The following is a 24,006-nucleotide window of genomic DNA, read 5'->3' as shown; positions in this document are numbered from 1 at the left end:
TCGAGGTTTCCTTCCATTTAAAAGCAGATTTTGTAGGCGTTGTCGTGTTGTTGCCCAAAGCTTGCGTAACGGCCCGTGGTGGGGGGGGGGGGGGGTACTCCCCCAAAATGCCTACACCAATATGTGCCGCCCAACGGGGTCGTGATTTGGGGTTTCCGATCTAGAACGGGGGTATCATTTTGAAGACAATTTCTAGTACGGGGTATGATATTTTGACCGCACGAAAGTTTCAAATTATCAGCAGCCAAAAACGGGGTGTTTACAAATTTGAACTGCTTCAAGAAAGGGGTATCATTTTGAACTCAAATTCTTTCTTCAGCGGGGTGCTACGTTGGAGACCCGGGCGCAACGGACAGGCCCATAACCTTGACAGCGCAGCACCAACAATACCTTTAACCCACACAACGCCTAGAACCTCGAAAACACCCACAACACTTGCAACCACCGCACCAACAGACATCGCCATGCTCATAAAACCACAATCACCAAAACACCTACAACGCTATTTACAAATCATGTACAATGCGAAAATTAAAAAGATAAAGGCTTTTACGGGAGAAAAACAGCAATTATACTGCTTAGAGCATATTGTGTGCATTCCCATATTAGATATCACTTTTTCAAAATCACCGGCCTGACGACCGACATCGTCACGCAACATCGCTTTCAGTTAACTGTCACGTAGATCTTTGACACGGAGCCTGGACAACCTGGGCCGGGTTACTGGGTCAAAAAAAAAAATTGATCGATTGTGGAAAAAATCTGGTTAGAAAGTATACACGGACTGAGAGGTTCTCTTTGTTTTGTTTGGTCCATTATATATTTTGGTAAATTGATTGCAAAATCTACTAGGTTCTCAATAGGCAGCGGAGCAGGGGGGGGGGGGGGGGGGGCAAGGGTGGGGCTATAGCCCCCTTAAACGAAAATTTGGGTGGGAGATCAGTTCCCCCACGTTTTGGTGCCAAAAATATCGCGAGCGCAGCGTAAAATTGGGTTTGTCAAGATATTTCGTCTCTTGAGTAAATTCAAACATCTTCGAGTCTAAAGGAAACTTCATTTATCTTCGGAAAAGTTTTATGCGACACCCGCAATTTCTGTTGCATAAACGACACTTAAGTGCACACTTACGAAAATCGTAAATGCAGTGACTTACGTGTACCTCGTGAGTGGACCACTTAAGTGATTTAATGCAACTCACTTAAGTTACGAGTACTTCTACGTATACCTGTAAGTGTCACGGGCGTTTTATGCAACCGGGTCCTGAAGAGTATTTTTAAAATTTCCTGCTTGGCAAAAATTCTAAAAAACTTGAGATACAAAGAAATTTTCCAGCACTTTCTATTCTCATTGCCTTTGATTTCCTATTTTTTTTTATCATACGTGTCTAAGACATGCAAGTATAAATAATTAGGAACCACAAGTGTACAATTAAGGCTGTTTCACCCTTGTGCCCCTCCGCATCTATTTTTGGTTAACATCACCGGTCATATTAGCTTTGTCATTATATTTCGACGAGCTCCAATCTTTTCACCACACGATAAAACTTGTTCTGTGGCATTTTGTGGCAAAAAAAGCCAGTACAGGAAAAATTTCTCTAACCTTGACAGGTCTTTTCGTATGTGTCTTGATGGTTACCCAGGGGATTTAAGGGTTATGGACGCATTTATTTGAAACTGGGTACGCGTTAGAAATAAGACAGGTATAGCAAAAATAGCGTTGACGTCACCTATTGTTATTAATGTGCCAACCAGAAAACTATTGACTGGCGAAACAAAGAGTATTTTTGTTTAACTTGTTGTACATTTTAATAACAAAGACAATGTTTGTAAACAAATATCTTCCTTTTACGCGTGTGTTGCAAATAAATACGCCCAAAATTGAAGTCAATGACGCAAGACTGTAAAAGCCCGTGCAACGAAACGGGCCAATCAGCGAAAAGTATTATCCCACGTTGTGCAGGGTGACCAGGCGCAACTTTCAAAAGTTTCATTCACCAACAAGCAACTTGCTGAACTTGAAACGTTTTGGTGAAGAAGCTGAAAATTTCCCGTTCTTTTCAACTTTTTGACGACGAAGGATTATTGTTCCTACTACTGAAGTAACTGAGGCAAACAGGTGAGGTATTTACTGTTTTTACGTCTCGTAATACTAAAGAAACAGCATTATTTTGGACCGGTGCGGGCCGTAGCTAGAACGGGCGAACGGCAGCACTTGCCGCCTCGGTTAAAATCTCGAAATAATCATTTTTTTCATGTTCTTGTAAGAAGTTAATATGAAATAAGTGTTTCTTTCTCGGTTATCGCCTAAAAATAAAATATCCGGCCTTCTAGACTTCCAAATTGCATCCCCTAGCTTCGGCGCTTCGTAATTGCCTCGGTTTGTACATTTTCTTTATTTATTAAAATTTTATTTCGTCGAGCGCTTTTTTTAGGGAGGGGGGAGGGTAGGGGGGCTAGATAATTTTTCTGGCCAATACATTTTTTTCACCTTCAGATTGTGCAAGATTTTTATAAAATTTTTCTTTTGTTTTCCTAATGACTTCCCTTGCACGTTTTTTTTTTTCAGCGATTTTTTCAGTGCAAGAATTTTTTGGAAATTGCCCATAAATTTCATGCATGCGCTAATTTAATTCCTATTTGACTTTTTCCTTTTTTCGACGTTTTTGCTTGTTTACAAGCTAAAAACGTAGAATAGGGGTTATGTGGACAAAATTTGGAACCAAATATTTGTAAACTCTCAAGGGACTTTTTTAATTTCTCAAGGGACTGTTTTAATTTCTCAAGGGATTACTTTCCGCTGTGGGTGATCACTTGCGATCTCGTGAAAAAAACGTGACTTGTCACATTTACAATTGTTATATAACAATTTTAAAGTGACATGTCAGCTTTCTTATCTCAACGCACGTGTGTCTGAAAGGCGATCTATAAAAAGCGTCGCACAAACAATGGATTGCGTAACTAAAACACGAATAAATAATCACTAGCACTTACATCGTTTAAAAATTACAAACGTCAAAAATAAACCATACCAAAAAACTCGCTCTTTTCAAAGATATTATTGAAGTTAAAACAAATGCAAGAGATGGGGGCTTCTTTTAGCTTAGGAGCGGTTAAAAATTAGGCCAAATTTGGTCGCTACATGCAAGCGCAACTCTATTTCGTCATCAGCCTAGGTCGTTAGGGACGTGACCTCGCGTTGACAGGGAATGACAGCAATGTTGCATGAATCGGCTTTACAACATGCGATCGTATCTACGCAGTTCGAGTGGAATTTCAGTCAAAATTCTCCGACAGTAGTCGGAAATATCCGTATTTTTTTTCGTGCTTTTTCGTGGAGCAATCGTAACGATACGGCCTTGAACACATTGAACAGCGGTCTACCTATAACAATTCAAATATGGCGTCGCAAAAACAAAGCGTCGAACGCATATTTTGCTGTTTCATTTGCTAATTTCGCTGCCGTAATCGACTGCCTCGAAAAGTCCTTGCAATTTTAAAGTATAGAATTGTCAGATCTCGGTGAAATTTGCACTGTTTATTTGTGTAATGTTAAGGAATATGTGTATAAATACCCGGCGCGGACGAGCCATTTTTGACAAAATTATATGGCTGCATTTCCTCCGCGAAGATAGGAAATTGTTAAACTAAACTACAAAGAAACTGTAATGATAAGTTCGAAGAACAATGCACAGGATAAACCTTCGACTCATACATCATGCAAAAACGTCGATATCTCGAAGAGACTTTGATTCCTTTTTATTATGACAACCTTAGGTGTATATTTCCGGCCTTAGTTGTCTCCCATCTCGAATGTTCGATTTAATGTATCTTCCAATTCCGTTTCGTAATCTTTGCATTTAGAGATTATCAGAGCAGAATGATTTAATCTGTTTTTGTGTTTTCTATAAAGAGTTTCCTGTTATGGCGTAGCGTGGGATTGCGAAGATATTGTATACATTGGTTATTTTTTTCCTTTTTATGCACTTAAGGAGACTCTTAGACGAGAAAGCATAAGCACTGATGAGAAAAATAAAAGCATTTATTGTTTTTTGCTTCTGCTTATGCCAAGATACAGGGACGGCGGAGCCGGGGGGGGCGGGGGCTTTAGCGCCCCCCCCCCCACTTTTACAGAAAAAATTAAGAATAAAAGAAGAGTCTCTTAAGCCCCCCCCCCCCACTTCAAGTCACTAGTCAGCCCCCCCCCCCCCCCCCCCCCCAGTTGGAAAAATGCTCCGCCGTCCATGAGATAGGACAATTAAAATGAATGAGTGTCAGGTTCGTTCTTCCTACGGGCTTGGAACACACCCATAATGTCCCTTTTGTGTGGCTCGAGGCGGAAAATAAATATAGGCTTTTCAAAAAAGTGGTAAAGGAAAATTGAAGATTCGTTTTCAATAAAAATGAACACTTGTCACAAACAATGCCAAAAGTAAAAACTTTAAACTAAAGGCTATGAGATATTGTTTCAGAGGTTACCGGCCCTGAATATAGAATCACTCTACGGAATTTTGAAGTGGGATATTTGATGAGGTCGTTATTCTCTATTCACTTTTTTGTTACGAGTAGTCAATTCTTGGGTTAAAAATAGTCAATTATCTGAACGGTGTTCAATATACAGCGTAATTTTAATTCAACTCCCTAAATCATGAGTCATGCATAAAAGTAAAATTATGCTTTGAAATCCCCCGCGTTCGGGGCCCCAAAGTTTAACTGCAATCCAAAACAAACAGAATCAGATATTTAGATATTGATAATGGTGCAATTTTTAAGACGCCGTGTCTCGCAAAAAGCTCAATAACATGACTGAAGCCTGGAATCAGTTATTTGTTGAAAATTGCCAGAAAGATTGAGACACGTTGATGCTTAGACCAACAATATAGATGGTATATTGATGTCCACGCCCATTTGGTCATGTGAAAAACCTCACCTAGTGCACAGACAATAGCAGCCAATAATTAAATATAATAAACAACTCTTTCATTGTCATAAATAACAAGTTCTGAAATTTTAGCAAAACAAAGCTTTCGACCGTAACTCAAAGTTTTCTTTTTCCATTGTCGTTTATTATAGAGTGCAGACGAACCCGGTTCCACAACCTCTATACACCTACGACCAATTAATTTGACACCCAGGCTGAGCTTTCTAGAGAAGGGACAACTGCAAAGCTTTTTAGAAAAACTGCAAGCTAGAAAACCAAATATTGTGCCCCGGTATTTGACGCCAAAAACCTTTGTTCTTAGGCCAAAAGTCTGCATTTTATATTGATATGTCTTCCTACTATGCGTCTAAAGATAAATCCAGAAAATTGATCATAATCTACTAAAAATAAACCCAGCACTTACTAATATAAATGCTGAGTGCTGGCAAGTGAGTCAGATCAGATAACGTTAGCCCAAGGAAGCAAAAGCTGGAGTTTTCAATTAAGGCGAACTCAAGGTATGGTAGCTCGACATGTGTCACTTATTCTCGCTTATATTAGACAACTTTGAAAGGAGTTTTAGAAAGGCTTGTTTTCCACGAGCGCCGGCATCCTAACCTAAAAACTTTTAGCTACTATTTGTAGTGTCGAAGGTATTATAATTTTCACTTAAGTTGCTCAAGCCCAGCACAAAGCACTAATCTGTAAACAGAATCACTTTGCAGATAAAGAAGTTCCTCCGATATTATGAGAAAAAGCACAAAATTCTCGATGAATGGGAAAGAGTCCCGTCCGTCATATCTGCATGGCAAAAATAAAGCCCCAATCGGAAAAGAACTTATCGGCAAATGACATAAGCCATAGCAAGTGTCACGATAAAACTAAAAAAGATTTTGGCCAACTCTATTGCTTAAAATCTACAGCATAACAGCAGATTTCTGTTCATTTTACGTCTACTCAGTTTCCTTTAAAAATTTAAGTAAATTAGAAAAAATATCCGATTAACTTTTACCGGCAACCTTTTCCCTTCTTGGTGTAAAAATAGCCTTAAGAAAGCGCGCGATGATCGGCTTAAAGCTGTATTTCTATGTATTCGTACTCTAGATAAACTTCGAAAAGTTCGACACTAAGTTTTTTCAAGTTTTTCCTAGTCACTAATATTCATGAATTTAGAGATCAGCGTAAAAAGCGCGTCAAAAGGAAGGAAGAAAGTAACCAAAAGAAACAAAACTGTGCTTATTTATATTTTAAGGAAAAAAAAAACAGGACATCTGTCATAATAGGCACATGTAACACTATTCAGAAAACACTCTTTCCAAATTATTTCTTGAGTGGCGCGTTGGGATTTTCGGATTTGCGGTTTGGCTATTTTTTAGATCGGTTTTGCGGATTTCTTGGTGACTTTTGCGGTTTGCGGGTTTTCCTTTTATAATTAGCATTTGGTTTTCTACATTTTCTCTGTGGCAAAAATATACATCAAAAATATCTTAAAACACACTTTTATCCAAAATTCTCCTGGTTTCAATGGGTTGAGGGTTTGGTTTTTGGAAATTTAGTTTTTGTGTGTGTGGTTTTCGGTTTTGTCATCGTATTGCCGTCATTTTGGGGTTTTGGATGACTTTTTGTGTGGTTTTGCGGTCTCTAAAACACCCCTCTGTAACAGACCTGGTGACACCTGATTTTCCACCAGGTTTTCAACACAAAATCGGCCAGGGCAGTCAAAAATCCACCAGGTTGATTACTTTTTTTCACCAGGGAGGGTGTTGATATATTAAATCTAACCAATTATTGATGCAAACTCTGTGAGCCAGTATGCAATAAACTTAGCGGGGTTATCATGCACGATTTTTCGGACCGATGTTGTCTAAGGGCTGTAGATGACACCGTCGTTTTTTTTTCGGCTTGTACGTAAACAACTGAAGTAACATAGAAACGGCAAACGGGCCGTTTTGAGATCCCCGTGATTTCTTTGTATCGAACAGTGAATTACCGCCACTAGATCCGCAATGGGTCAAATTTAGCAAATAATTGTCGCAATGAGCCAACGAGTCGCCCTACTATTGACATGGTTAGTTTACCCTTGAACTAGACTTGCCTACAAGTCGAGCTCAGCAAGCGCAAAGAGAGAAGAGCACACAGAGCGCGGAAACGAGAAACGAGAAGCGAACAACTTTTAAAAAGTCTACCCTTGGGCTTGAAGCAGTCGCCGGGGTTATATTCCTAAAAACCTCTGAAATTCTCGCATGCACGTTTTTGTCCATCAGGGCATCAAACAAGGCACGCAATGCATGCAGAGGCGATGACAAACAGAAGAACAAATTCCGCCAATAACCTTATGATATAAGGTGATGGACTGACATCATCGCCGGAAAATGATTACACTTCCTTTTGATGCATGTTACGAAACGACGGATCTTAAAGATGTAATCGTGTGAACGCCGAAGATGTAAGCTACTCGGGAGCTCTTCCGCTCACTTCGCTCGCGTAATCCTTCTCGAGAGTCTATTCACAGCCTAGCTACTCGAGGTCCTCCCCGGGAAATTTTGAAAAAAATAGACAGGCTGAAATCACATTTCGTGCGTTTTAAAGGGAGTTTCATATGCAAATAGGCACCTAAAAGTAAACTTAAAAAACACGATTATTTCTAGACCTTTTTAGTTAAAATCAAAGCGTCTTATTTTTGGAAGGGAAACTGGACGCACTTCACCAGGCAATCAACTTTGCACTCGACGAATTACTCCTGCCAAAACATACATTAACGACTACAAAATTCCTAAACTGCGCGTCGAAGGACTTTGAGAAAGTCTAGGTAAGCGGTAATTCAGCCAGATATTCGACAGTTTTTCAAAGAAATTGGGAGATTTTTTCGTGGGATTATAATTATTTTCTCGACTTCCTAGTTTGAACGTCTATCTAGCCCTGCTAACTTGAATACAAGTTTAATTACTTTTCCAGAAGGTAAATTGCATAAATATTTATTATCAAAAGAGCCTAGCGTCAAGAGACAGAATCAGCGCCAAGATATATTCGCGCGTGCCCCAAGGTGAGCCTGCTCGCAGGCTAAAGACAGATCCAGAGGCTGCCTAGCACGGGCGCACCTAAATTTAAACTGTGTCATCCGTTTACTTTTAAAGTTGAAAAATGTTCAATATGCCGGCCCTTATTCGTTGATCCATTTTTAGAAGGTCAAAGCATAAAAAAATCTAAATAAGAGAACCGTTTGCTTATATTTTTTTACATGTCGAATAAATTATCTCTTTTTTGGAGTTAGCGAGCAACGAAAAATATGTGTTTTAAATTAATGACTGCTGTCCCCCAGCCCCGGGCTCCAGCCGTAGGCATCAATAGTTTCATGTAGGTGAAAGCTACACAAAGTTCTATTTAGACAGTACTTACATCTTAAGGCAGCTTTATTATTAAAATTTACCGTAATACGCCACTTGAATGATATTGAATGTACTTGAATTACTGGCGTATATTTTACATCACATTGTGCCGGCGGGCTGCAAAGTTAAACATGATATTTTATACATTAAGCGCCTTTCAAACTGCTCGAGGCTGCTTAATCGAAGGGAAAAGGCCGCTTAATACTCACCAAGAATTATGTGGGTCAAGCTGATTATCCTCTGCGTAGTTATTCGATAAAACGCTGTAAAAAGCCGGGTCAAAAATACTTCCACACATTTATCTTGGGCCGCGCGCGCTGTTCAAATCGCTCTGAATCATTCACAAGCTCGTAAATTATACATACAATAAAGGAAACATATCTGTTTTGTCTCTTCAGTGACGTGCATGACAGCAGAACAAGCGACGAAAACAATCAGTAAATTACTTTTTGCTATATTTACATCGAGTTATAGTCAATTATTAAATTATCTTTTTGCTGCGCGTCGTTTTTTTTGTTTATTTAAGCCAGCAGAAAGATTTTGGTTGATTTTTCCTGACTAGGTAAACAAAATTCTTCACCAGGGAGAAAAAAAATCGACCAGGGATTTTTCAGATAATCACCAGGTACCAGGGAGGTCAAATTTCCACCAGGGAGGGCAAAATAACCCACCAGGTCGGGTTCCACCAGGTCTGTTACAGAGGGGTGTTCTAAAAGGCCCCATTTCAAAGCCGCCTTTTTCTTGGGTGTGGGCAAAGAGATAACATTTGACGCAGAACCAAATCTTTCTGAAAAATTCAGAAGCAAATTTTGCTTCTTGGAAACAATATCCACTGCTCAGGGCCGTAACCAGACCTTTGCAATAGACGAGGCAAGATCTTGCTAGGCGGTTCTGGGGGCATGCCCTCCAGAAAATTTTTAAAATGTAGAAGTTCTGAAACTCTAAAGAGACATATTTCATGAGGTATTTCTTGAGAAAAATCAATCTTGTTCAACTTGGGATTATTTTCCCAACAAAACGTATTTTGTTTTTAATTTTGGGTAAAAATCTAGACGAGGCAAGTGCCTCGTCTTGCCTCTTGCTAGTTACGGCCCTGCTTCTACAAGAAATGTCACGTGTGGGCGCAAACAGGGAAACGTTTAGGAAAACAATGTTTTAAACTAATGACATGAAATGTCAGATAGGGACGAGGTTGTCAGTTTGCGCAGTCAAGACATGATCGGTAGTGTCAGTCACGTATCACGAAGATATACGTACTCAGAACACTTACTTCAAGGTGAAAATAAATTGATGCACTTTGGTTCTGGAAATTGGCGCTTTTAAAACAGAGGTAAGCCGCATAATTATCTTGTAGAGACAATTTAAAAGACCAAAACTTCGTTTACGTTACACAAGAGCAAGCATAAGCTAAAAGACATGTTCTTGTAAATCGAAGCGACGTAAGCACAAGTGCAAACATAAGCACAAGCACTCGACAAAGAAATCTTTTCTTCTTATTGTGCTTCGGCTCGCTGACGTTTACGTCAAATTGCCTCGCCCGTTTAAACCGGATAAACGTAAGCATCACTCTATGAAACCTCTCGCCGACTTAAAAGCTTGTTTACACGTTGAGACAAAAGAAGAAGCATAAGCTTATACTTTTGATTGTGTTGTACGTGCAAACAATCACGGTTAATAAACGCTCGCAAGGATAAATCATCTTTGTCCAGTTTCCGTTCGAAAGTGTCTTTCCGTCCTACTGTATTGAAACAAACGCAATATCAGATTCGTGGAAGTCAATTAACACAAGCTACGCTACAACGTAAAACACCAACAGCAATGTCTTATTTCATACGTAATTTATGCCTGTTCTATTGTATTAAAAAACACGATAGTTTGTAATTTAAATTGTTAATATAGGCCTGTCTTCCCGACCAAGACATTACGAGCATTTTTTTTACAATTAAAATAAGCACTCTCAATGGTCAGGTTTCTTTCCTTGGGGCAGGCGAAACTTGCCTTACTCAGCTGCAGAGCTCCTTGGATCAGACAAAGCAGAGTTTTTAGATTGAATTTTAGATTGAACTGACTCAAGACAGACTTCGGATTTTCCGAACCGACTCGAGTCACCCGACAGGCGGACAAGGCTTTTAAAAACCACTGATCCTTTTCAAATTTATGGGAATTTTGAAACCATTATATTGGGGAAACTCCAAAGTTATTTTAACGCCGATTTGAGATACTTATCAGCCGTTTTGTACCAAAAGCGTGTTTATAATGGCTTTTCAAAGCTTTTAGTTTGGTTATTTATACTCACTTTGCACTCCAGACTACATTTTAAAATTATTTTAATATATATATGACGCCTGGGGCAATTACAACCAGGAAAATAAAACTTGTTTACACAATGGACCACATAAATAGTATCGAAGTGTGAGTAAACTAACATCCTTCACTGTTCAGGATTCTGTTGGATATTTCAAGTCTACTGTAAGGTATGGTGAGCTTTTGACTGAAAGTTATGTGATATTAGGCTTGTTTTGTGTAGTCTGAGATTTAATACAACTGAGTTTAGTATACTTTTAAAGCGCTGAGTTCTAAATGAATACATTGCTAATCATGTATGCAAAATTGTGATTTTTAAATCAGTTAAAACTTCTGTATGTTTCTGTCTATCTTTCGTAAGCTAACCACGAATCAAATGTTTCTGTTAGTGCTGTAAGTTCTTCCGAAGTATTCGCAGCGAGACTGATTCGTTAATTTCTTTTGGGAACATAACTTGTGAAGGGCTGTTGTAGTAGCCTTTGTCATGTTGTCGTATTTATTGAGATGGAATCCGCTATCGGGTTCACCGATTCATCAATTGACTGTTTGCATAAATAGCTCTGGCCTACATTTGATCGAAAAATACAAAGATACTAAGCGAGCAAAATATGTATTGAACGTACGACTTTCCTGACAGGGGAAGTTCACTGACCATGGATCCCTACAAACATTTCAATGTAAAATTTCTCAAGGTTCCTAGCGGCAAATTAAATAAACACGCATGACTTCTCTTGCTGCTGTGTTCTAACAAGGACCAATGAATTTTCATGTGTTCTAAAACTTCGCCTCCCAGTTGAATTGTAATCTACGCGGTTTCTTTCTAGTTTGTCAACAACCAATAATAAACAACTGACAGTACGCAAACGTCAACCCTTTAGTTGTTACCCGATGTCAAAATACAGATTCTTGCGACTAGTCTCCATACATTTCTTATAATACCAGTTGTGGGAATCAGTTTTAAGATCATATTTTCTACGCTGGACTGTCTGTTCCTCTGTTCCTCTGTTCCACAAGTCCACTGTTCCATCGCTCCACTGTTGCACTCTACTAATTTCACTTTTTCAATGTTCCACCGGTCCACTGTTCCTCCCTGTTCCACTGTTCCATGGTCTTCTACTATTGCACATTTCCACAAATCGTACATTTTCACTGATCTACTAATTTACTGGTCATACTTTCAGTTCAAAATTGACTTTTAAAAGTCAGCATTATCACTGCATATAGGATCATTGCTCAAATTTGTTGTCCCTATATACGGTGGTCGGTCATGTTTGCTAAAATCAGACCACATAACATTAAGTTTGCGTTCAGACAGATTCCACCTGATTTGGAAAAAATCAGTTTTGCCGTTTTTTCCTTCGAAAGGCTTAGTTTGACCACTTATCAGTGCTTCCCCGAAGGTGATTGGGATCTCCGCCGTTAATATAGAAAAAAATCACACAATATTTTTCCGACTTAAAAGTCGCCAAAGAAATTATATAAACTGAACAAGATTTTTTCTCAGGCCCTCGTTCTGAGCGAAAGTCATTTCTTTATTTGGATAAGACAGGAAAAAGTATTCGAGGAAAGGCGATGCAAAGTTTATACTGTAAGAAATGTTTTTATTGTCGAAAAAGCCTTTAACTTAATTCCGTGGTAAATAAATTGTTATCAGGAGGGAAATTGTTCTCTATTGCACTAAACAAACAATAGAAGATAAAATCATATTTATATACAAGGCTTAAAACTATAAAAATATATTATAGAGAACTTTATTGTCGAAAACGTTAGGTTGTTCATTATTTTTTTTTATAGTTTAAAAGCCTTATACATATATCATTTTTACCTTTTTAGCGAATATGTCGTAAAATCACGCATAGTATTATTTTACTTTTCAGTCAAATTCACTTTAAGTCGCCGTAAAAATAAATTGATGCTGTTGTTTTAAACTCAAGTTTCCTATCGGTATAAGCTGCTTATTTCGTTATCCACGTTTTTTAATCGGTTTGTGACGCGGGAATTGGCTACAATCATAGTTTAAATATCTAATGCTCTTTAATTCTAATGGGGCTTACTAAACAATGAAGTTATCCCAAGTGACTTTTAAAACTTTCTATTGATTTGGCTTACGTTGCTTGTGAGCCTGTTTATATGGGGAAACTCGTTTTCCGTGATAGGAGACTTACTTTTCATACCAAGCCATTCGAGGCGATCTTTTTATATGGCATTTCTTTATAATGGGGGAACAGTTTTTATGAGAAATTGCAAAGTTGGCTCGGGGGCAGGGTAACCCTGTATGGAGTGCTACTCAGGCAGGGGTCGACAGGGGGGCGAGCTTGCTATTATTATTATTATCATGTAATGGCACCATGTAATTTTCCATGTAATGGCCCTTTAGCCAGGCTCTCATATCAAGGACAAGTCTGGATATACAGAGCACATGGGGCCAATTTTTGACTGGGTTGGAAGGGACAACTTTTCTCATATATACGCTGGTTAAAATTGGCTCGGGGGAGAGGGTAACCCTCCCACTAGGGGACAAATTTCTTAAATATAAACATGCCCTTAGGAGGCATTTCACAGTCGCGTTAATTTACCACGACAGTCAGGTTCTAAAGTCTACCATAAACGCTGAATAAATAGTCAAGTTATATTACATTTAGCCTGCGAGTACAGCCGCCTCTCATCGCTTCCGCTACTACGTGCGAAACGCGTTTCACACGTAGTAGCGGGAACGATGAGAGGCGCCATTCCCAGGCTATATTGCACTGAATTTGGTTCGTATTTTATTTAAACATAAAAATGAAAAATTGTCGTCGTAATTTAGCAGGCCTACGAGGGATGACAAGAAAACGACGTAGGCGGTTTATTAAAGAGCCGAGCTCAACAATAAAGAACACAGATGCACATTGGACGGTTTTGCATACCCTGTAGGGAGGTCAGCTCACCATTGACAACAGTTGTGTGAGCTGAGCGTGAAGTGTCGAATGCGCATTGAAGACGAAATGGCGCTCAGTTCATTTCGCAATTCATGCATTTGAAATCGTCTTTTAAACGCTGCAGGTTCGATAAGTGACCGCGTTGGCAGGAAAGGAATAAATCAGCAGGGAATTTCTTGTGCATTTTAAGTTTGGTTTCTCGGTAAGTGCGTTGATTGTAATGCGTTTTCCATATCGTTTGATATTCATGCGACGCCGAAATCAAATAAACCGAGATTGGATTTCACGTCAATTTTGCTTCGCCTCGATTGCAGTTTTGTATTCTTTGGCGGTTCGTTTTCTTCTTTCATAACAAGATTATAATCCTGCTAATACTAGGCCTTTTACTTATCTAAAGAGAATTTACGTGAAATTTACGAAAGTGCACTTTATTTATTGTTTGGATCTATTACTTGACTCATAATATATTCTATCGACTGTATAGTCATAAGCCTATCCTTTCTACCATTAAGCCCAACATCAGTCTTAGCATGTTTTCACTGCATCAACGTTACCAAGAAAAAAGGAAAAAGGGATTAGGCTAATGTAAACTAAAACGGACTGTACGAAGCGAATAAAATGAGATGATAAGACTAAAATTGCATTTTCGTCAACGGCTTCGTCTTGAAGAAAGAAGTGCTTGGGTAGTGGCATTATTACTTATTACAAGGCAAGTAACGCTATTCATAAAACGCAGACAAACACTCATTTTATAAATCGAAACATGATTTGATGACTGTAAGAGATCTAGTGCGAGCTTCCACGCTCAGTTAGGGTATTTCTGTATTCTGAAGTCGTTCAGAAGCCCCGGTGTACAACTTTGTCAGTTTCACATCGGGGTGTCCTTTTCACACTCGCGTCCCGGTGATCGGGAGCCATTTTTGGCGCCAAAAGTCACCTGACAAGGGCCTAAGCGTCGACTGAGTATATCAATAACTAAATGATCTGGTTTATTTAGTTCGCGTGAATTTCGACGGGTCATAAAATACTGGAAATTATACAAGCCCTAGCGAGCGCCGTGAAGGTGACTAGATGTTGTTAATATGTGCATATAGACAAATTGATAATTCAGTAAAGATAACCATTTTTTTTATCTTCCAACATGAAAAAAATGTATAGAATTAGAACGAAAATTGTGATTTCTAAAATGGTTGTGCTTTTTTTTTACTATTCTTAAATCACTTTTTATTTTTACAAACAAGGTAGTAATTTTTAATTTTAATTATGTCAGCAACAATTTAAAGAAACATTTCGTAGCTACTATAAAGGCGAAATTGAACTATAATCAGATTTTTTTTAAATATTCGTACGATTTTTCGTTTGATAAAGTTATTTCAGTTTAATGTCTGTTTCGTGAACATTCTAGCGGAGTTTAGTACAATATAACGTGAAAAAATACAGGTCTCTTTAAGTTTTGCAAGACGTTTAATTTCTATTTTGAAACCTATGCTACCAATATGCCATACTGATTTTATGACAAATCCTTCGATGTTCATCAGACTGCGGAATTAGTATTTTTACCTATTTTCTTTTGCTGACCAGCTCACAAATTCTCATAAGCTGTTCGTTTGTTTTCAGTCTGAAGTTTAGAGGGGAATTCAGGCCGTGCCCAACAATCGTTGTTTTGGGTGAAAGAGCTAAAGTGTTACTTCATTAAAAGCGAATATAAAAACCCCAGAGATCGACATATTCCCATACAAATTTCTGTTACTTAGCTTTAAAACCAAATTGAGCTGGGTACATAGAAACCCAAGGTCTGCCATTGTAATTTTTAATAACAGCTAAATGAATAGAAAGACTACTTAAATGTAAGTTATAAGAGAACATCTTTCAAAACGTCGTTGCGAAGAAAATTAATTCGTCAGTAAACTTGCAACTGATCATATTGACGGAGTCACACTATAGATTTTTGTCTTTATTCATCAAACAAAACTGGATACGATATTTAAGAACGTTGAAGCAAAATTCGTGTTAAATATCATGGCTGCCAAAAAAGGGCTAGCAAAATAAAAATCTTTTTAATCTGTTATTCTTATTTATTGCCATTTAAAAAATGCTGGGGTTTGTAAATTTCCATAAATATCAAAACACTGTATCCGAAATTTATATCTACAAATTTTGCTGTTTGTGGAAGAGTAAGAAATTTTGGAACAGTATGTGAGCAGGGTAAGCAAAAAAACCCATCAGATTTATTAAAATCCTTTCACAATGATCGAAAAGCCAAAGACTTAATAAATGAGACAGATAACGATTAGATAAATACGAATCAGTTAAGTAAGAAGCAGATTCGAAATCCACCACCTGAAAAAACACCCACGTACATGAATAACCAAGTAAAAACGAGGCGACGCTCACAAAAGGATCAAAATTGCAAGATAGTGCTGTACGACCGAATAGATTATAAGCAAAAGGAGGATTTTTTACGGACACTGAAAGCAAATAGACTAAAGAACAAATGTAACCCCACTTCCGAAGAACTTGTTTGTGGTTCTTCTTACTTCAAAACGATTTTTTTAGATGTTATTACTTTACATCGGAAATAAGAGTAAATTTTCGACGTCAATAATATTCTGCTGACTTGTCTACAACGCCGGGATTGCGGAATATAGGAGTCAACTATATTGATGCGGCTTCTTTACTTTCTGCCGCTTCCGTTGTTGTGTAACTTGTCAAATTTTTGATCAGATCTGTGATACCGCCCTTGTTTATAACGCAAATTTTGTTGTCGAAAGTTTGAATAACATTAAACTACAAACTTAAGAAAAGCAAACGTGTCGTAGTTACGCCTATAATTTGGAAATCGCAAGTAGTAAAAATATACTAAAACCGTGTTCTACAGAATTTTTTTTCTTTTCTTTTTCGTTTCTTGACCTTGCCCTAACGAAATATTTATAATGACTTTAGAAACGTTGTTAATCTATCCCTGAATATACATCAAAACATTAAATAATGCTCCCCAAGTTCTTTGTAAGATAACTACGAAGATCTCTTTTAGGGGCGCAGAAAATCTTAAACTTCGTGAATTCTATGGAAGGTAGAAGACCATTACATTAATCAAAAAAGGCTTAAAAGCAACTTGGCGCTCATTTTTCAGTCCTTCTAGGTCATTTTCAAACGAAAACCTCACGCTGTAGTGCAATACGCTTTATCCCATGTTTTATTTAAAGTACAAGCTTTCAGGAGGGAGTTATTTTTTTGCAGCTAGATATTTCAATATTGCGTTTAAGCGATTAAGTAAAGACTTCAAATAAAATTTTTATAGAATTCGGAGCAAATTTATTGCTATTAAAAATTAAAACATAAGTTTATACTGCGGCATTATTTTAAACAACGTTTAATGAATCCCTAGCTCCTAATATACCATGCAATGTTTCTTATTTTTATTACGATGTTATTGTAATATCTTCTTGTTTAAAGTTTGTAACGGATGTAGAATATAGAGCCTGAGAATAGATTCAAAACTTCCATGTGGCAACGTTTTTCAAAGTCTACCCACCCTTCGCTTTAGATCGTGCCGGTCTGAAATGACTCAGTGTTTCTTTTTTGCTTATAACTCATACGGTTCGTCGTGTTTGTATTTTAGAAAAAAAACTATGGAAACGAAATTGATAAGCCTTTTATTATGAAGTTCAATTCACTGAAAGAATAACTCACGATTTTGCTATCAGCTTTGCCAACTGAAATATATGTTTAAAATTAAAACAGTAATTAACATAAAATTGAAACAGCAATAAACATATTTGAAGGTGATCGTTAATGACCTTCGTGCATGGCTTTGATGTTATATTTTTTGACATGTGATTAAAATGATAGAAAAACTATCAAATACACTTCAATCTTTTATCCTGTGGGGGTTTTAAACTATCACGTATTGACGACAGGGCCTTAAAAGTATGAAATGTCAAAAAATGTGGTTCCTACCACACGAACCTACCCTCTGAATACTAAGAATGTTTTGTTTGCCTCTGTGGTCTATAATTGATACATTTGACATTGCCGCTTATTCTTTTTATTACTAAGTCAAAAAGATATTAATTTTTAGTTTAAAGAGTCCGGCACTTTGCCGCATTCTGATAACAATCTTTGTATTTCTTTGCTTGTCAAAACAAAGTACGGGTGCCTATTAATAGACTACTGTTTTCCTTGAAACGCCAATTTTGGGCTAAGTTCTGCAAGTTTTCAAAGACACTGTTTGGTAAACAAACAAAAAAGGCGATTTAATATTCAGTTATTTCACTTCACAGCAATATTCAAGAAAGCGTTGTTTAGCTTTCACAGAAGGTTGAGTATTTTTTGTGATGTGCAAAGTTAACTTCACATTGAGAGAAACCTCAAAATATAAGTCTACCAAGATAAAGACAATGTTAAGGTTAAGGAACAAAAAAGAAACAAAGATTAATTTTAAAGATTGGAAAGATTTAGACAGATTAAAAATGACAACTTAAAATTTTTCTTGGGATGCGCATGCGCCATGAAAAATGTATTCACTGATACCAAAATACCTATATTAATATTACGCACACGTTTCTACAAAAGATAGAAGACCATTTTTCCTCGAGCGACATGATTTGTGAGTTTCAAAACGTTCACGACAAACATCAAAAGTACAATATTCACTTTGTATAAAAAAAATTGATATCAAACTTATTGAGAAAGGTTTTTAATTAAGATATAGCGTGGAATACACAACAGCTGGGGTGCATTCAACAATCTTATCGCATCGCCAAAAAAATTGCATTTCCTTCGTTAAGACAAACATGTCAGCTACAATAGGATACAAATAAACGAACAAAAATTGAAAACTGTACCGTAAAGATTTCAAGAAATACGTTGTGCAAACTGTCCTTTGATTTTAATAAACACTTTTAATCGACTGCAAGTTAATTGTACAGTAAAGACACTAAGCCTTTGCCAAGATTTGCAAAAAAAATTTCGTGCCCAATCAAAGTACGGAATAACGTCGCAAGTTATTTACTTTTAAAAGAAAGACCCTTGTAAGCGGAAATAATTTTTAATGCAGGTTTAATATTTATTTGTTTCCGTTCGCCCTTAAGGCAGACATTGCGTTCGTAAAATCCATAAATAGAGTGCAACTTTCTTGATCAGCGCAAAGTGGTAATCGCAGCAAGTCGAAGATCACAAACAGCGTCAGTGTAATTGTTGAAGCAACGAAAACCCGGTAAGGCTATATACCGTACATGTGAGTTAAACTGTGGTCACAGGTTCCACTTAGACGCGCTTCCATCCTCACACTTGTAAAATATAAAACAGGAATTAATAACAGAGTTCGGCCTTCGATAAAATTCTGCAAAGTGTTCCGTACAAAAAAAAGAGAGAGAGTTTGAGATTTGTGAAACCCTAGCGAAGATAAGGTACCAGATGCTATTCTGTTCTTATGCACTGAGTTGAATTCTTACTTAGATACGGCCGAGGCATAGATAACGGTCTTTGTAAGACATAAGAGTTGTCATTTTAAGTGCGTATATGCTGAAGAACTCGCGCTATCTGTCCGACGCCGTTTCGTCAAACGAATTCAAGTAGAAAGGGTCGTCGTTTCGAACACACTGGTGAAGTAAGTTTCGATTCCCGTAGCTGACCTAATTTTAAGCATAAAACGCGAGGTTAGTGACTGAAGTAGGATGTAGCAATATTAAGAGTTGGTTTTTGCTGGAAGCGGAAATTTTTTGTATTTTATTCAGGCAGCATGAATTCATATTTAATAGAAACCCAGCCGTATTCTATTGGAAATCCACTAATCTGATTGGTTCTTGAAATGTTTTTCATTCGCTGAAAAAAAAAAACACGATCGTTCGCGCGTTGATCTTGGAAGGGACAATTTTTTTTTATTTTGGCTTTAAAGTTCACAAAATTGTGGGTTTTGGACTGCAATCTTTTAGAGTTTCAACTTAAAATTAAAATACTTGTCTACTCGGCTGCGGATCGTCGCTCATAGAAAACTCGGGCTCGTAGTCTAATTGTTATTTGTTAAATACACTCCGCTTTTTTGGATATGAAATTCTGTTTTTATATTACAGTTAATGTTCTTATTCATTTAATTTTGAATTTTTTATTGCAGTAATTCACTCCAAAGCGCATTCAAATAAAACATGTATGCGTTCGCGTCATTGATCAGCGGATAAAAATACGATTTCCAGGTTGAATTTTTGGACAAAAATCGTCAAATCGTGTCTTTGTCTCATTTTTCAAAAGAATAATTTTTTTTACCTCAATCTTAACTTTAGCACGCTATTAAAAGTGTGACCTTTTTCAATCTCTTTTCCCGATGTCGGCTACCTCGTGTTTTTAACAGAGCCTCCTAACATTTCACCTTCAGCGTTTCATTGTGAGTTGCTTTGTCCGGCGCAGGAATAATACTTTAGTGAAAATACTTGTAGTATTACTAACTCCCGGGGGGGGGGGGGGGTACTCCTATATGCCCTATCGGGGGGCTCCGCCCGAGGGGTCCTTTTCAGGCTTCAGGTATATAAAAGGGTAGGGATTTCACAAGTTTAGAGTATATGAAAGGGTATGTAAATCCGTTTCATTTAGGTTTTCATTAAAAGGCTTAGCCATTAGCTTAAAATATTTCGAACAGACGCCACCTTATCAGCTGTATTATTTTAATTTATAAAGCGCAACATGAAAATGACAAGAAAACGTCCTGTTCTAAGTCTATGCCATGTCTTTTCCAGGTATATGAAAGGGGTACCTTTTTTCAGTAAAAGGTATACGAAAGGGGTACAATTTCTGTGAAAATGGTATATAAAAGGGTAAGGGGTAAGAGCTTGGGGCAGAGCCTCCCCGTATAAAACTTTTTTGAGTGCCCCCCCCCCCCCCGGGTACTAACTGCGTATAATGTTGTCTTTGGTGCGCCACAAGTGACAATTGTCAAGTGTTACCCTCGTAAAATGAAATAAAAGTTCTTACTAGGGCCAATATCCAGAATGTTTTATGGAACTGACAAATTAAACTGTTCAAAGTATGGCTCTAAATACCGTGAAATTTCAACGTCTGGAAGTTCACTGAAATTGATAAAAACCTTATGTATTAAGCCCCTTCCTGTTTCTCTAGATGGTAAATCACGGCAATTCATCGGACCATTCACGACATTTCTTTCTAATTGCTGCTATTTTGTGAAAGTTTGCAAAACATAAAAGAAAGTTATTTAAATAAATGCTTTAAAATCACCTTTCTCTCTACAGATCATAAATTAAGGAATTTAAATTAACAGCCTAGTTGGTTATTATGTGGTTAGATTTATCTCGGTAGCGGAAGATTATTTGGTCATGTTATGACTGATGAGCGCTTCAAAAGTTTGGTTATTTCACTGTTAAAAAAATTGAGGTGGTTTTGTTTTCAAGCTGTTTACAAATATCGATATTAGACCTGAAGAAATGAAATAAAGTTTTGGGACACAGGATTTGGGGTTACTTTAAGACAATTGCCGTCAGTGTTATGAAGAACTCAACACCTCACTAATTTTGTGCTTGTTTCGTTTTCAGTACCAGTTAAGACATGGCTTATAAATGTACTTTGACCATCCTGTTCGCCTTTTGCCTCATGGCAGCGGTTATGTCTCTTCCCGCCAAACCGAAAGGAAAACAAGATCTCTCCAGGTTCTATAAAATGGTAATGTTTCATGTATTGGCGATTTATAACGTAGGCAGTGTGTGAACTCGGTCACTCACCAGGCCGGTGCTCATCTCAGGAGTATTCCTCCCATCCCTCCCCCCACCTGGATGGGATGCCAGTTCATCGCAGGGTGACCCCTCCCAGCAGGGGGTAGCCTATCATCCCCAGGGGGTGTTACGTTATCTCTTATCCCAATAATGTTTTAGAGCAGTTATTCCTTTAATGTCCGTAAAATTACCAAAGCTGTTATCCACATTATTTCGATTTTCATTATCCCTAAAATTGAGATGTTATACCTTATCCCTATGATTATGTTAATAGGGCAGTTTCTCAGTGTTTATAAGTCTGCCTCCCTACCTAGTTGCCCATAGATTTCCATAGCATTAAGCGAAAAGGAGTATTTTTGCTTCTTCCTGTATAGAATGCTAGTCTATCACAGGGTTATTCCAAGCACTACCTTTGCCTCCCGGGGGGGGGGGGGGTACTCCCATAAATTTCGGATGGGGTGTGCCGCCGTTTTTACCCTGCCCTATTTAGGAGCGAATGATCCATTTTTGGCCCACCGGTGACACCCTTTCGGGGGGGGCGTCCGTGACGCCCTCGGCCCGCGCGCGACGCATCTTTCCTCTCCCATCAGTATCTTTCGTTGCTGGGCGTTGCTCCTCTTCCACGACACATTCCAGCATATCCCTATTTGGCCGAGCCTCACCATACCCTATCGGGCGGCACATCCTTTGGCCCTTGGGGACCCCCCCCCGGGCTTTGCCTGTACCTATTGAGAGAGACACTTCGTATTAGAGTACAATGTCTTCCCTAAGAACACAACACAGTGACCCCGTCCATGGCTCAAAGCCGGACCACTCGAACCGGAGTCTAGCGCGCTAACCATTAGATTACCACGCTTCTCATAGCTGTCAATTTAATCCTGATTTATAACTGTTCATTATCCAGTTTGCAGCAAAAAGGAATGTTGGCTGCCCTTGGATTGATGGTGAAGAATGCACTCCATCGGCTGGTTGCCCAACATGTACAGTAGCTGGAATTAGTTATGCGTGCGAATATGTGCAAAAAAGTGTTAAACCGGACATTTGGCAATACGAATGCGTGGAAGAATAGAATTCAAACTGGACTTTACAAGGGCTGCAGACACTTCGATTATGAATCAGATAATTAAAATTGAGCTTGCTCGCGATTTTGGTAGTAATGTTTGTTTTTAGTGAATTTTGAAAAAAACATTTCAGCAAGTAAAATTAATGATAAGAAAGTAACAAAACGTTTCGACGACTTCATTTTATCATTATCAAATGTGAAGAAAATTAATATAAAGATCAAGTGTTTATAAAATTTTTGAAATGCTATTCATCAGAAAGAAAATACCAAAACTAAACACTCAAGCGGAATCCATTCGTGCAAAACGTTTTGTTTAAATATGCGTTTATCATGCTTCATAAAAGTAATGTATTTTTTCACTACTTATTTCTTTATGTAAATACTTGATCTTTATGTAATATATTAAACACGAGAGGCATTGTTTTATCGTTATACGACGCGCAGCGGAGTATTTTTGACGAAACTCGAGGTGTTTGGATAGCTGATGAAACACTGTCTCGAGTGTTTGATATATCATCTCAATCGAAACAAAAACTGAGGAGTAAACGGAAAAATAAAATCGTAAAAATCTATGCTTATTAAGACCGGGTATCCAAACCTCCTTCATGGTTATGATTTTCTTTGTTTTAACTTGATGAATCATTTATGAGTTTGAGAAGTCAATTTCTTCACATTTGATAATGATGACATGAAGTCATCGAAACGTCATGAAACTTTCTTATCGTTAATTTTCTTGTTGAAATGTTTAATTCGTCGGAACATAGTTACAATTGGACGGAAAACACAGAAAAGCGGCCTGGCGAGTTCACTCAAAAGGCTCTAAGCAAAACGTCCATCTCCTGGCAGACGTTTTCAGTGAATGAAGCCACTAAGTCCCTTTTCAATGACGGAATGGTATTTGTTTAAATGGAGGGATTCTGCAAAGATGCTTTAGAAGTGTACTTTGGAAGCCAAAACAAATTGAAAAGAGATGTGACAATCCAGATATGAGGATGTTTGGATACAATGACAACAGCCTTTGGATTCAGCGCTTTGTGTCAATCCAGTCAGGAAATACCAGAGAAAGGAAAGACAAACACAGGTCATGGGAAAATGTGTCCAATGACCCTGTTCCAGAAAAAGGCAAAAAACTGCGCTGAACTTGTTGTATTCCTTGTCACATGTATGATGTTCTCTCCTTATAAATGTAAGCAAAAGGACAGCAGAAAGGGACATGGCGAAAATTATGAAGAAAAGATGTGTTTTGTGTCCATTTTGTAATGTATGTTTCTTGTTTTTGTTTATTCTCGTTTTAATGTGGACACTTAAATTATATTTTGAATTTAAAGACATGGCGTTTTTTTAGCCCTAGATACAAGCATGGAGAAATGTATCTAATGACCCTGTTCATAAGGCAAAACACTGCACTGAAATCGTTTTAATCCATGTTAGTATGTATTGTCTCCTAAAAAGTAGGCAAAAGAACAACCGCTATACAAATTATGTTTTCTGTGCCCATATTGTTATGTATTTTCTTCATTCTAATTTTTCTCTTTTAATGTGGTCCCTTACTTTACTTGTATTCTCAAGACAACTATATAAACTATGTAAACTATATAATGACTATATAAGTTATATTTAGCCGAACTTGCATAAATATTAAGTCGCTTATGTTAATGTTACTATGTTACTCGTTATAATAAAGGTGTTCACGAAGGCTA

At 37.8% G+C, this 24,006-nt stretch overlaps 1 long non-coding RNA gene across 4 annotated transcripts; it reads left to right on the top strand.

The window, feature by feature from the left end:
• The first annotated feature begins 5,373 nt into the window (after nucleotides 1-5,373).
• LOC144645493 (uncharacterized) lies at nucleotides 5,374-24,006 on the top strand. Of its 4 annotated transcripts, none has more exons than XR_013569281.1 (3): nucleotides 5,374-5,435; nucleotides 21,067-21,193; nucleotides 22,148-24,006. It is a non-coding gene; the product is annotated as an uncharacterized LOC144645493 (long non-coding RNA). The 4 variants fall into 4 exon arrangements; XR_013569280.1 differs by lacking the exon at nucleotides 5,374-5,435 and adding an exon at nucleotides 10,703-10,777; XR_013569279.1 differs by lacking the exon at nucleotides 5,374-5,435 and adding an exon at nucleotides 13,586-13,727.

This window comes from Oculina patagonica, chromosome 3 (genome assembly GCF_052425735.1).
Source record: "Oculina patagonica isolate OP01 chromosome 3, crgOcupat, whole genome shotgun sequence".
In the NCBI taxonomy this organism is placed as follows: Eukaryota; Metazoa; Cnidaria; class Anthozoa; order Scleractinia; family Oculinidae; genus Oculina; species Oculina patagonica.
Note: the sequence above shows the minus strand (reverse complement) of the source record. Positions and strands in the feature narration are given on the sequence as shown.